The 12,166-nt window shown below is 35.9% G+C and overlaps 1 protein-coding gene across 2 annotated transcripts in view; it reads right to left on the bottom strand.

Moving 5' to 3' along the window:
• The window catches only part of LOC136034990 (serine palmitoyltransferase 1-like), a 47,645-nt gene extending 45,984 nt beyond the window's left edge, over window positions 1-1,661 (bottom strand). Inside the window, exon 1 of one of the 2 annotated variants that reach the window (XM_065716559.1) lies at window positions 1,534-1,661. The gene's annotated coding sequence lies outside the window, so the exon portion shown is untranslated. Of the gene's footprint in view, window positions 1-1,300; window positions 1,345-1,533 lie in introns of those variants that run through there. The other variant, XM_065716560.1, reaches the window with a different exon arrangement.
• Window positions 1,662-12,166: the final 10,505 nt, after the last annotated feature.

Genomic DNA, 12,166 nt, shown 5'->3' with positions numbered 1-12,166 from the left:
AGGAACACTTGATGCTATATAAGTTGAAACTTTCAGCATGTGTTAAAGGGGATGTTGGAGAAAACAAAGCTGCTTAGCAAATTATGCTACTAATGCTACTACAACTATAGCTAGTATACAAGCTAAGGGTATTCAGATTTAAGCACTTTTTGACCACTTAAAAATGACCTAAATATGGGGTATAAAAAAGGCTAAGAAAATTGGTCTCTAACCTTAAATACCTTATAACATTGATCTCAAACTTACTGTTTCATTATAGATCATTTTTTTTTTAATATCATATAATCACAAGACTGGTTTTCTAATATTATTTTGGATAAATTAATTTTTGTAAATTTATAGCAAACAGTATTACCGGCTTTTGCATAAAGTGAATATACCACTTGATGCCTTTTTTTATACTCTTTACAAATATATACCACTTCTACTCAAAATTCTGATTTAAGCACTTTTTGACCTCTTAAAAATAACCTAAATATGGGGTATAAAAAGGGCTAAGAAAATTGGTCTCAAACCTTAAATACCTTCTAACATTGATCTCAAACTTTCTGTTTCATTATAAATCTATTTTTTTTTAATGTTATATAATCCACAAGCACTGATTTTTGATTATTAATTTGGATAAATTAATTTTTCCAATGTTATGTCTTCTTCTTCCTTGACATTGAATTTTAAATCAAAGCATGTATTTTTGGTCAAAAATATGAAAGCCAGCTATTACAAATGCCAGTTATACTGTTTGCTATAAATTTAACTATATTATATACAGCAATGGTTAGTTTACATATTTAATATATGCTATGCTTTACCCCCCCCCCCCCTGATGTGCAAATATATAGCCCAAAGTTGTTTCTAAACTATTACAGATTTGTAATGACCCCATATTTAGGTCATTTTTAGAGGTCAAAAAGTGCTTAAATCTGAATTTCTGGAAGAAGCAATTATTATATTTGTAAAGAGCGTAAAAAAGGCATCAAGTGGTATACTCACTTTATACAAAAGCCAGTAATACTGTTTGCTATAATTTTACCCAAATAGCAAGCCAAACTGTGAATTTTATAGAAAATAAACGAAAGGATGTAAAAATAAGTTTATAAAAATATTTTTTATATTATTATAGTATTTTACAACAATAATATAGATTTATAAGTTTATTATACTGTAATATACAATTTTTTATAATATAATTTTATAATATACAATTAATAAATTTTACATAAAAACTTGTTTTATAGAATAAAAAACAAAAGGTTTTTTAAAGAAAAAACTTGGCATTGGCCTATGTCAATAAAAAACAAACCAAAATAAATTCAAAAACTTCTTCCACAAAAACAGCCTTTAAAAAGCAAAGTAGAGCTTTGCTAAGCCAAAATGAGCAGAAATGTAGTCAAATAACAATAACAAACCCATGTGGCTGCATAAATTTGAACCCTGGATAAATATATAACAAACTGTGAGATAAAACTGTTTTTTATTATTATTTGCATCATTCCTATTCTTGTGGTACCCTAGGTGTTAATTTAAGGGACCTACCACAGTGTTGGACTTTCTATATTCAGACTTCTAGGTCAATTTTATCTCCTAGGAGTTGTGGATTTACTTCTTCTTAGCCCATTTAATTATACAGTGTTGCCGATCTTGCGAAGTATTTGTTTCTTTCAAAAAAGCCACAGGTTACGTAAACTGAGCCGCCCATCTTCTTCGTTTGGATAAACCTGTGACCTGTGCAGAAGAGAGCGATAACGAACACGAAGGGCCGTATTGGTACCGGCTGTATATTTGTCCTTAAACTACTGGGGATAGGCTATTCGGATGTCCGCACTTCCCACAGGTCCAATCCAGTAATTATTTAAAGACGGCGATTATTTTTTTTTAATCGCGCTGGCGCTGCATCTTTATTCGTGCTGCGATCTTTTTTATGCCAGCCACAGAATAAGAAATAAACAAAAAGACCGACAAAAGTGTGAATCCAAAAAGTTGCGAGACAGACATGGCTCCTAAACGAGATCGCAAGCGGAAATTATCCAGTCCGAAATAGTCTCTAGATTTCTGTGCAGCTGCAAACAAGGTCTTGAGCCAGAATCTAAAGCAGTATTATGCGATGGATGTGAAAATGACTGTGTATAGGATGCATAAACATGTCTATCCCAGAGTATGAACTCTTTACAAAGATGTCAACCATTGGAGATATGCAGTGGTACTGTCCGGTTTGTAAGCATTCTGGTACATCAGCAGACCCCCCTTCATTAGCTGAAATCTCGAGCCTTATAACATCCAAGGTTCCAAGTGCTTTGGCTGTCGCTGACATAGTTAAAGGAGTGGTAGAGGAGCTTAAACGTGATATAACCGAAAGCATAGATGAAGTCAAAGAGCGTGTCGATGACCTTGAGAAAAACATGATGGAAAAATGTACTATCCTAGAAGTTAAACAGCATGTCGAAGCATCAATGTTGCAAGAAACATCTAAGATCAAACAGGCCATTGATTCCCACCTCGATGACGACGTCCACAGACTGTTTAGACAGGAAAAAGACAGAGATAGCAGGAAACTTAACTTAGTTGCTTATGGCGTGCCCCTGCAGCTAGGACTAAACAGCAACAAGGCGTCCATTGAGAAATATCTTACAGAGCAATACAAAATTCCGAACGCAAACATTACTAATGTAAGACACATTATAAGCCAATCGCCGCCTGTCAACAAGGTTGGGGCCACTCAGCAACCCATCAGACAAGCAGGAACAAGCTATCAAGAATCGACCCACAGCAGACCCCCTACCATTCTTTTCTCTGTCCAAAATCTAAACATCAAAAAATGCATTTTGCAAAGATCTTACGAGCTTCGTCAAGAAATTCAGTTTAGGGCAAATGCCTCACGGGAAGACTGAAAGAAAAGAAAAGTCTCAGCCGCTGAACTCAGACGCCGAACTGAACTATGAGAGCCGAACTTAGCTATCAACCACGGAAAGATCGTCTAAAAAAAACTCTGTGCGCCCAGGTGGGGGATACTCTCACCAGACCATGGAATGTTAGTTGCTCCGTTTGCTAGCCCTGTACATAGTGTAAATAGTGACAAAGTGAATCTTGATAAACTAACAAGTATTGATGAAACTTCTAATTCGTCCAGCCCTGATTCGTTCAAGTCCTTCACAAATGAAAGCGCCAATCCAACCGACGATAGTAGGCCCTGCAGCACTGATAATAACAATGTAACAGTAAACTTGTGTGAAAGTAAAAACAGTAAATTAACAGTTACGTCCCCATGCCCCTTTGCATTGTCCCCCAATAGCAGCTCCGTGTACCCCAGCTGCAATTCACCCACTTCGACTATAAGTGAAAACAATAGTGTGCATAATCAAAAGTTGCCTAGACACACCCGAAAACTTGTAAACATTATGACAGCTAACGTTGATGTTATCACCAATAAGATGCCAGAACTAGCAACAGTGCTCGAATTAAGTCAGATAGATTTTACATCTCTGACAGAAATTAGCCCTGAGAATTCGAGATTTCAACTGATAGAATACTCAATTTGCCCCACTGGATATAACATCTTTAGCAATCTGTCCGATCCAAACTGCAGAAGAGCAGTTGCTGTTCTGCCTTCCAATGGATTCCAGGTAAGAGAAATTTCCGTCCCGAATTCTTACTTACCTTGGGTTGAAGTCACTTGGGTGTCCCTGTCCCTACCTAACGAAATGTTTGTCCTAAGCTCAATTTACAGGAGCCCCATTAGTCTAAGCCAGCTGCCTCTCAAAGAGCAATTGCTGAAATGACGCAATTTATACTATGCAACTTCCCAAAGGCAACTTTGCTCATGACAGGGGACTTCAACCTCCCAAGCGTGTTCTGGATAGATGGCCAAGGTATGACCAGGTCAAGCCCTGAACAAAACCCACTAATTCAAGTCCTTGCTGATAATTTTCTGTACCAAACAGTAACCGTACCCACAAGAATGCGTACGGGACAAAATTCTTCAACACTCGACCTGGTCATAACCAATGACCCAGAAAAGGTGATCAGGACACAGACTCTCAGTCCGATTGGCTCAAGTGACCACATGCCAGTCCTCTCATCTATACAACTCAACCCCAAACCATCAAAATATACTAAGCAATCCTTTACTAGTTACAAGATGATGGTGGAAGAGCTGATAGATGCCAATCTGGAAACTCTTATCTCAGATGATACGGAAGCCTCATGGCTAATCCTAAGAAATACCCTACTCGAGAGCCAAGCCAATCATACCAACGTGACATGGAAAAAGAAACCAAAAACTCTACTTTTCCTCACCCCAAAAATCAAGAATCTATGCAATAGGAAGAAAAAACTTTGGGATAAGTTTGTGAAACAAAAAACAACAGTATACGAGAAGTACAAAATGGCCAGGAATCTCCTCAGAAAAGAAACGCGGAAACTCACTGTAAACTACGAAGAACATCTGGACAAAAATGTCAAGGAAAACCCTAAGTTATTCTGGAAACATATCTCCCTGCGTAAACCAGGCAGACACTCAATACCAGACCTGGAGAATAACAGTTCATTCTCTTCCTGCGCCTCCGAAAAAGCTAACCTTCTGAATCAGCAGTTCGCCTCAGTGTTTTCTAAGGATGACCTCCAATCAACCCTCCCACCAGCAGACCAGGCTCACACTCCCTTCCCAACGTTATACTCACCAATCACACTCGAAGAAGTAACCAAACAGCTTAAGGAGCTTGATGCCAACAAATCGACTGGACATGATGGTCTGAGTCCACGACTGCTGAAGGAACTAAGCCCTTCTATCTCAGCGCCTCTGGTAAAATTATTTAACTTGTCACTAACACAAAACCTTGGAAAGCTTCCAAGGGACTGGAAGAAGGCAATAGTCATCCCAATTCATAAGAAGGGTTGCAAAACTTCAGCAGCAAACTATAGACCTATCAGCCTTACCTGTGTGGCATGCAAGGTCATGGAAACAATTGTCAACAAACGCATCATTAACCATCTTGAGGCTAACTCACTCATCAGCAGCAGCCAGCATGGTTTTCGTTCTAAGAAATTAGTGGATAAAACTTTCTTGAGTCTTATAGTCTTGTAACTGACCTACTAGAAAAAGGAATACCAGTGGATATAATCCTGCTGAATCTAGCCAAAGCTTTCGACAAAGTTTGTCACCGCTACCTGATTCACAGGCTATGCACCCTGTCTCTTAGTCCAAAAGTGATCAGTTGGGTCGAGGATTTTCTGAGGGACAGAACGCAGCAAGTGAAAGTGACCACTTAACCAAACAGTCACGCACTTTCTGATGAAGTCAAAGTCAGCAGCGGGGTCCCCCAGGGCAGCGTCCTGGGCCCTACCCTGTTCAATATATACGTAAATGAGCTAGCCCTTATCACAAGTAACAAAGCACTATCTATGCGGATGATTCAAAACTAATAGGTCCTGCCAATACTCCTTCTGTCTGGCAATCCTTCCAAACTGATCACAACCACATGTGCTCCTTGCTGGAATTCAACGCTGAAATATGCAAGGTCATACACTTTGGACAAAATAACCCCCAGCAACAATACCTAATGACCCAAAACCCTGGGAGTCACCACATACTGGAGCATGTTCAGGAGGAGAGAGACCTTGGAGTTATTGTAGACTTCCAGTTGAAATTCAGCTCCCACTCACAGAAGATCTCAGCCAATGCTAGCAGAGCCCTATGCATCATTAAATACAGCATTAGCAGCAGAAGTAGACATGTAATCACCAAGCTCTACAAAGGACTGGTAAGAAAGTGTTTGGAGGTGGGGACTATCCTGGCCACCCCTCGATTCAAAAAGGACAAGGTAGTGCTTGAGCAAATCCCACGAAGGGCCACTAAGCTGATTGCCGGTATGGAAAACAAGCCCTACAGTGAACGGCTGAGGGAACTCAACCTCCCCTCTTTAGTCTACAGGCGGAAACGTGGGGATATGATCCTGGCACACAAAATCCTCTCTACCAATCAAGAAAATGAGCTCCTGGAGATTGACCCCTCCCACATAACACGAGAACACCCAAAACAAATCCGCAAACTTCATGCAAAGACTAGAGCAAGATGCAGCTTCTTCTCGAACCGGATTGTGAACCTCTGGAACAACTTCAAGGAGAACACTGTTTCTGCTGAATCAACAGATGTATTCAAACGCCGTCTGGATGCTGAGTGGAGTGACAAACCGTAGAGATTTGACTGGGATGCACCAGAATCTTCCACCAGAATCTAATCAACCATGTATGCAACTGTCATCATAAGGAGTGATTCAACAGGATCAAAGTCCTTATTTCACTCCAAGCTGTGATTAAAGGTAATATTTTTTCAAAGGTACAACCGCCACAAATCACTACAAATAAGTAAATGGTACTCAAACAAACAGAAGCTACAATAAATAGCCGACTGAAACTCAAAACAAGCAAAATTAAGATGTGTATGCCTGATGACCCCCACGTCTTCTCAGAACTAGATCATAATTGTCACTTTACTGAAAATAGAATATGCTTTTAATGTTTTCACTGTAATAAATAGCCTAAAAAACTATTTAAATTTTAAGGAATAAATATCAGCATGTGTAAATTAAAGCGACAATCCGCAGTCACTTGTTTTTTTTTTCAGTAATACAAATTACGTCGTAATCTTGAGAATCCTACCTTCCGGAATATTTTTATCCATACCTTCTTCTTCAGATCCAGACCCAATCTTTCCCTTCTTCATTATCTGGCAATGACAAAATCTAAATGCACCTATAAATAATAAGGCCGTTTATATATATATATATATATATATATATATATATATATATATATATATATATATATATATATATATATATATATATATATATATATATATATATATATATATATATATATATATATATATATATATATATATACTAGCTGTTGGGGTGGCGCTTCGCGCCCCCCAAGCCCCCGCGCGCGTAAGTCGTTACGCGCCATTGTAGTTGTGTCCCTGTGTCCCACCTGTGAATATATATATATATATATATATATATATATATATATATATATATATATATATATATATATATATATATATATATATATATATATATATGTTTTTAACTACGTAAAACTTGCGAATATACAACATTCTTCGCTGTCCCGTTGTCTGTACATATAAATAGATTGTCAGGTTTACCGACTCTTGAACATGCAACATATAATTGTCCATGGGAAAAACAATCCGTATTCAGATCTATACCTCATTATTCTAATGATTGCCCTTGAGCTTTGTTGATGGTGATTGCTAATCAAACATTCCCTGTGTCCCCATCGTCATTTATATATCCCCCCTGTGCCCCCTGGCGTCCCCGTTGTAGTTGTGTCCCTGTGTCCCAGTCGTCATTTATATTCCCTGTGTCCCGGTCGTTATTTGTGTCCCGGTGTCCATTCTTTTTAGTTTTTTTTTTGTTTTTACCTTTTTTTTTTAGCTTTTTTATTTTTTTTCTATTTTCTTTTTAGTTTTTTGTAGTTTTTACCTTTTTTAGATTTTTTTTATTTTTATTTTTTAGTTTTCTTTTTCTCCTTTATTTTTCAGTTTTTTTCCTTTGTTTAGTTTTTTTTCTTTTTCAGTTTTTAGTTTTTTAGTTTTTTTAGTTTTTTTTTATTAGTTTTTAGTTTTGTTTTCTTTTTAGTTTTTTTTTAGTTTTTGCCTTTTTTTAGTTTTTTTTAGTTTTTAGTTTTTTACCTTTTTTTTAGCTTTTTTTTAGTTTTTAGCTTTTTTAGTTTTTTTCTTTTTCAGTTTTTAGTTTTTTAGTTTTTTTTTGTTAGTTTGTAGTTTTTTTTCTTTTTAGTTTTTTTGTAGTTTTTACCTTTTTTTTAGTTTTTTTTTCTTTTTTAGTTTTTAGTTTTTTAGCTTTTTTAGTATTTTCTTTTTAGTTTTTTTGTTTTATTTTGTTTTATTTTACATGATAACAATTCACTTGTTATCATGGATATGACAGACAATGACAATAAAATTCTTTCACGTTTAAATGACACAACTACATGTAAAAGAATAACTCATGATCCTACTGATCAGTTTGTTAATAATATTATAAACGAATTAAAGCAGCTAAAAACAAAATGGTAAAATCACCCCACAATTGTACAATAAATTTTTTCCCCGTGGTAGTTCGTCCCAAACTCTACGGTTTACCAAAAATGCATAAACAAGGTATTCCCTTAAGACCTATCGTAGCATGTACTAAAGCCCGCGCTTCCAATATTGGAAAAGGGCTTTGCACAGATTTCAAACTTTTAATGTATTCCTAAAATTCCTATATTCGTAATTCGACAGATTTAGTTAAAAAACTTAGTAATCCAAGTATTACAGAAAACACAATAGTTCGTAGTTTTGACATTGTTTCCATGTATACGAATATAGATGTGGCTATTTCCGAGCAGTTATTAAAGAATAAAATAGAAGAAAATTACCACTTAATCGAGGTTTCAGCGACAGGTGATTGTGAAGTTTTAATGACTCTAGTTAACAAGTTTTCCATGTATTTTCAGTTTCGTGATTCTTTTTATCAGCAAAAAAATGGGTTACCCATGGGGGCACCTTTATCCGGGCTACTGGCAAATATTTATGTCGAGAAACTTGAAAACTGGGCATTAAATTTTTATTTTTAAAACACGTCTATTGGGGACGCTACATGGATGACGTAACTTCCCTTTGGAATTTGGGGAAGCTGAACTACGGGGCTTCTTAGGTCATCTTAATACTTTTGACCGAAATTTGCAGTTCACCCTAGAAGTCGAAATTGAAAATAAACTACCGTTTTTAGATATGTTAATTATTCGTAATGCTGATAAAACGGACTTTACTATCTATCAAAAGTCCACGCAAAACAATAGATATTTTCATTTTAATTCAAATCACCCTCCCCCCCACACACAAGTTAAAAAACAGTTGTAACTTCTCTCATTGATAGCGTCCTGAACATTTGCTCTGATTCATATATAAATGCCGAAATGAATTTTATCAGAGATAAAATTACTTTGTAATTTAAAAAAAGAAATTACTTTGTGCTTGTTTGTAACAGTTCAACAAAGTTGAACTTCAAGTATAAGAATTTAAAATTCAAAAAGTTTTCAGACTTGGTCTTAGACTGATTCCTGTGTTTGAACGCTACACAAGATATAGGTATCAATAAAGAACTTTGCTACGCCGTCCCAAATCGAAAGGTGAAAAAAATTAAAATAATTAAACACGAAAGTAAAAAGAAAACTACAAGCCGAAGCAAAAGAAAATTAAGAGATACTAAATCCCACGTCATACACTGTAGTACAAACTGAATATGATTTAGTTTGTATTTTTTTTAGATTTGTATTTTTGTTTGGTTTACATGTTTCTATTTTATGTTTCTTCTCATTTTAGCTGTGAGGATGGCTCATTCATAGTATCTGCCGAAATGTTTACATTATTTTCTTATTTTCATTTGATGAAATATTTTCCTGTTTCGTTATTTTTGTTCTTATAGCGGGATCGATAGGTCAAATCGAGTCTCTCTAGGCTTGAATTGTGAAACTTGAAGATAAAATGCATTATTTTGAACAAGAGCGATTGTTGGATTCACTTGTTTTCTTTTTATTAAAACAGCCAGAAGGGACTTAGCTGAGCAGATTACCAGAACATCAGAGAGAGATGCCTAATGGCTCATTCGAAACCTATTTTTTATATCTAAGTGTTTTTTATCAATTCTACCATCTGCAAGTGCCATATGGCACTACATGGCACTTTTTGTGCCGTTTTTCAAGGGGTGGCACTAGCGGGCTACCAGAACATCGTAGACAGATTTCCTATAGCTTATATAAAAGATATTGCTCATATCTACGTTCTTCCCATAAGTTCTACCCTCTGCAAGTTCCAAATGGCACCAAAAACGGCACTTTTGGTGCCATGTCTCAAGTGGAAAAGCTTGGACTATTGGGCTATCAGAACTTTTAAAAGTGATGTTGAATGGCTCATTTGAAAGCTATTGCTTATATCTACGTGATTTTTTTTTTTTTATCAATTTTGGAAAAGCTCTGAAGTACAACACAGGTACTATTATAATGATTATGTTCCAAAACTCTTAACTGGATGTTTACAAGAGCCCCTCTCGTACACTCCCCTCCCATCTCCTTAATAAGTTTTATAAATCGTCTACTCACCAGTAAGATACTGTAACATTAGCAGACTAGCCACGCCATCATAGATTGATGTTCAATGGCTCAATTAAAAGCTATTGCTTATATTTACGAGGTTTTTAAAAATTCTACCATCTATTAGATTCCACAGATTTCAATTTTACCTAGTTTCTTGGGAAAGTTTACAGTGAACCCTTTGCCATTGTTGAAGCAGTACTTACAACCAAGTAAAGAGCGAACCACAGTTTATAGTAACTAAAAGTTAAAACACGTTAAAACTTTTTTCTTCTTTTTTCTAGGCATAGTGGGTTACTAGAGCAATAGAGCTCATTCAAAAACTATTTCTCATATATACGCAGTTTTCATAAATTCCGCCATCTGCAAGTACCATATGGCACGAAAAATGGAACTTTTTATGTCATTTCTCAAGGGCTGGGGCTAGTGGGCTACCAGAACATCGATGATAGACTTTTAATAGCTCACATAAGAGATATTGCTCATATCTATGTTCTTTAAATTCCACCGTCTGCAAGTTTTAAATGGTACTAAAACTGGCACTTTTGGTGTCATGCCTTAAGTAGAAAAGCTGGGCTAGTGGGGTACCAGAACTTTGTAGAGTGATGTTTAATAACTAATTTGAAAACTATTGTTCATGTCTACATGCTATTTAACGATTGTACCATTCATAAGTGAGATATGGCACTGAAAACAACACTTTTGGAGCCACTTCTTAAGTGGAAAATCTTGGAATTATAAAGCGGTATCATTGTAATAATTGTGCTCCAAAACCCTTAACTGGAGGTTTTCATTCTCTTCCAAGCCCACTAAATATGCTACATAATTAAATTCCTACTAATACCAATACACAAAATTAGATTACTAGAGGCGTGGTTCTGTTAGTACAGCGCTGAATTTCAAATTAGATTATCTTGCGTTCAATTCCTGCTTGTTTTTTTTTAAGTCACAGCTTTTCCCTTCTTATAATTACTTTTCGGATAATCGACTATTTTTGCAAATGTGATGTACTCATTTTTTAAAGCAAATCCCACGAAGGCTCATTTTGAAGCTATTACTCATGTCTGCATGCTTTTAATCCTTTCTACCATCTATAAGTGCCATATAGTGATAAAAAAGGTACTTTTTGTGCCACTTATTAAGTGTAAGAGTTTGAAAGCATAAAACAGCACCGTTGCAATAACCATGATCCAAAGCCCTTAACTGGAGGTTTATAAGAGCCCCTCACGTATAATCCCCCTCCAAAACCATTTTAGTATGCTTCATATATGGTCTATTCATCTTAAAAGTAAAAGATTATTGCAAAATCAACTCACTAAAATTAAAAACGTTTCAACTAAAAATCTACCAAAAATTAAGCTTGAATGATCAACAGTTTTGGATTGAACTTTAAGACTTCACTCTGCGTTGAGGCCTGTGTGCTAGTTCTAACGACGGTAATTGAGGAGGAGGGACGTCCTTGCCCCTTGGTTTTTGCTCTGGCCTAGGTTTTGAAAAAGATCCAAAAAGTTACTTTTTTCATTTGAAAAGAATTGGGAAACAACCAAAAGTGTACTTAATGGGAATATGCTATCAAGTCAAATTTATAAAAGCAATTGGGTATAAAAACAAGTTTTTAAATGAACCCGTTAACACCTCTCTTTTGTTACAATAGCCTTCTAGTTTCTCTTAGTCAGTAGTCAATTTATAAAGTTATTAAGCCCGATTAATATCAGAATTCCAATAGGAATTCTGGTCTCAATAGGGACTATCTGTCTTGGCTTTTTATCAATTAGCCATGAGTTGATGCCCACAACTATTCCATTTTAATTCATTATGGCTTCTTCAGTGAAGTTGGCCGAGTAAAAACAGCTTTTTATTCATCAAAAACAAACGTTCCTCAAAAACATGTAATGTTTTTTAAGAATTTGGACAATGAACTTTTTGTTATAAACTTTGGAAATTGTATTAAAATATAAGTTCTCAACTGAGAGTAAGGAAAGATATTAGAACTCTAACGAACAGGTTTTATTCC

This window comes from Artemia franciscana, chromosome 13 (assembly GCF_032884065.1).
Source record: "Artemia franciscana chromosome 13, ASM3288406v1, whole genome shotgun sequence".
NCBI classification, from domain to species: Eukaryota; Metazoa; Arthropoda; class Branchiopoda; order Anostraca; family Artemiidae; genus Artemia; species Artemia franciscana.
Note: the sequence above shows the minus strand (reverse complement) of the source record. Positions and strands in the feature narration are given on the sequence as shown.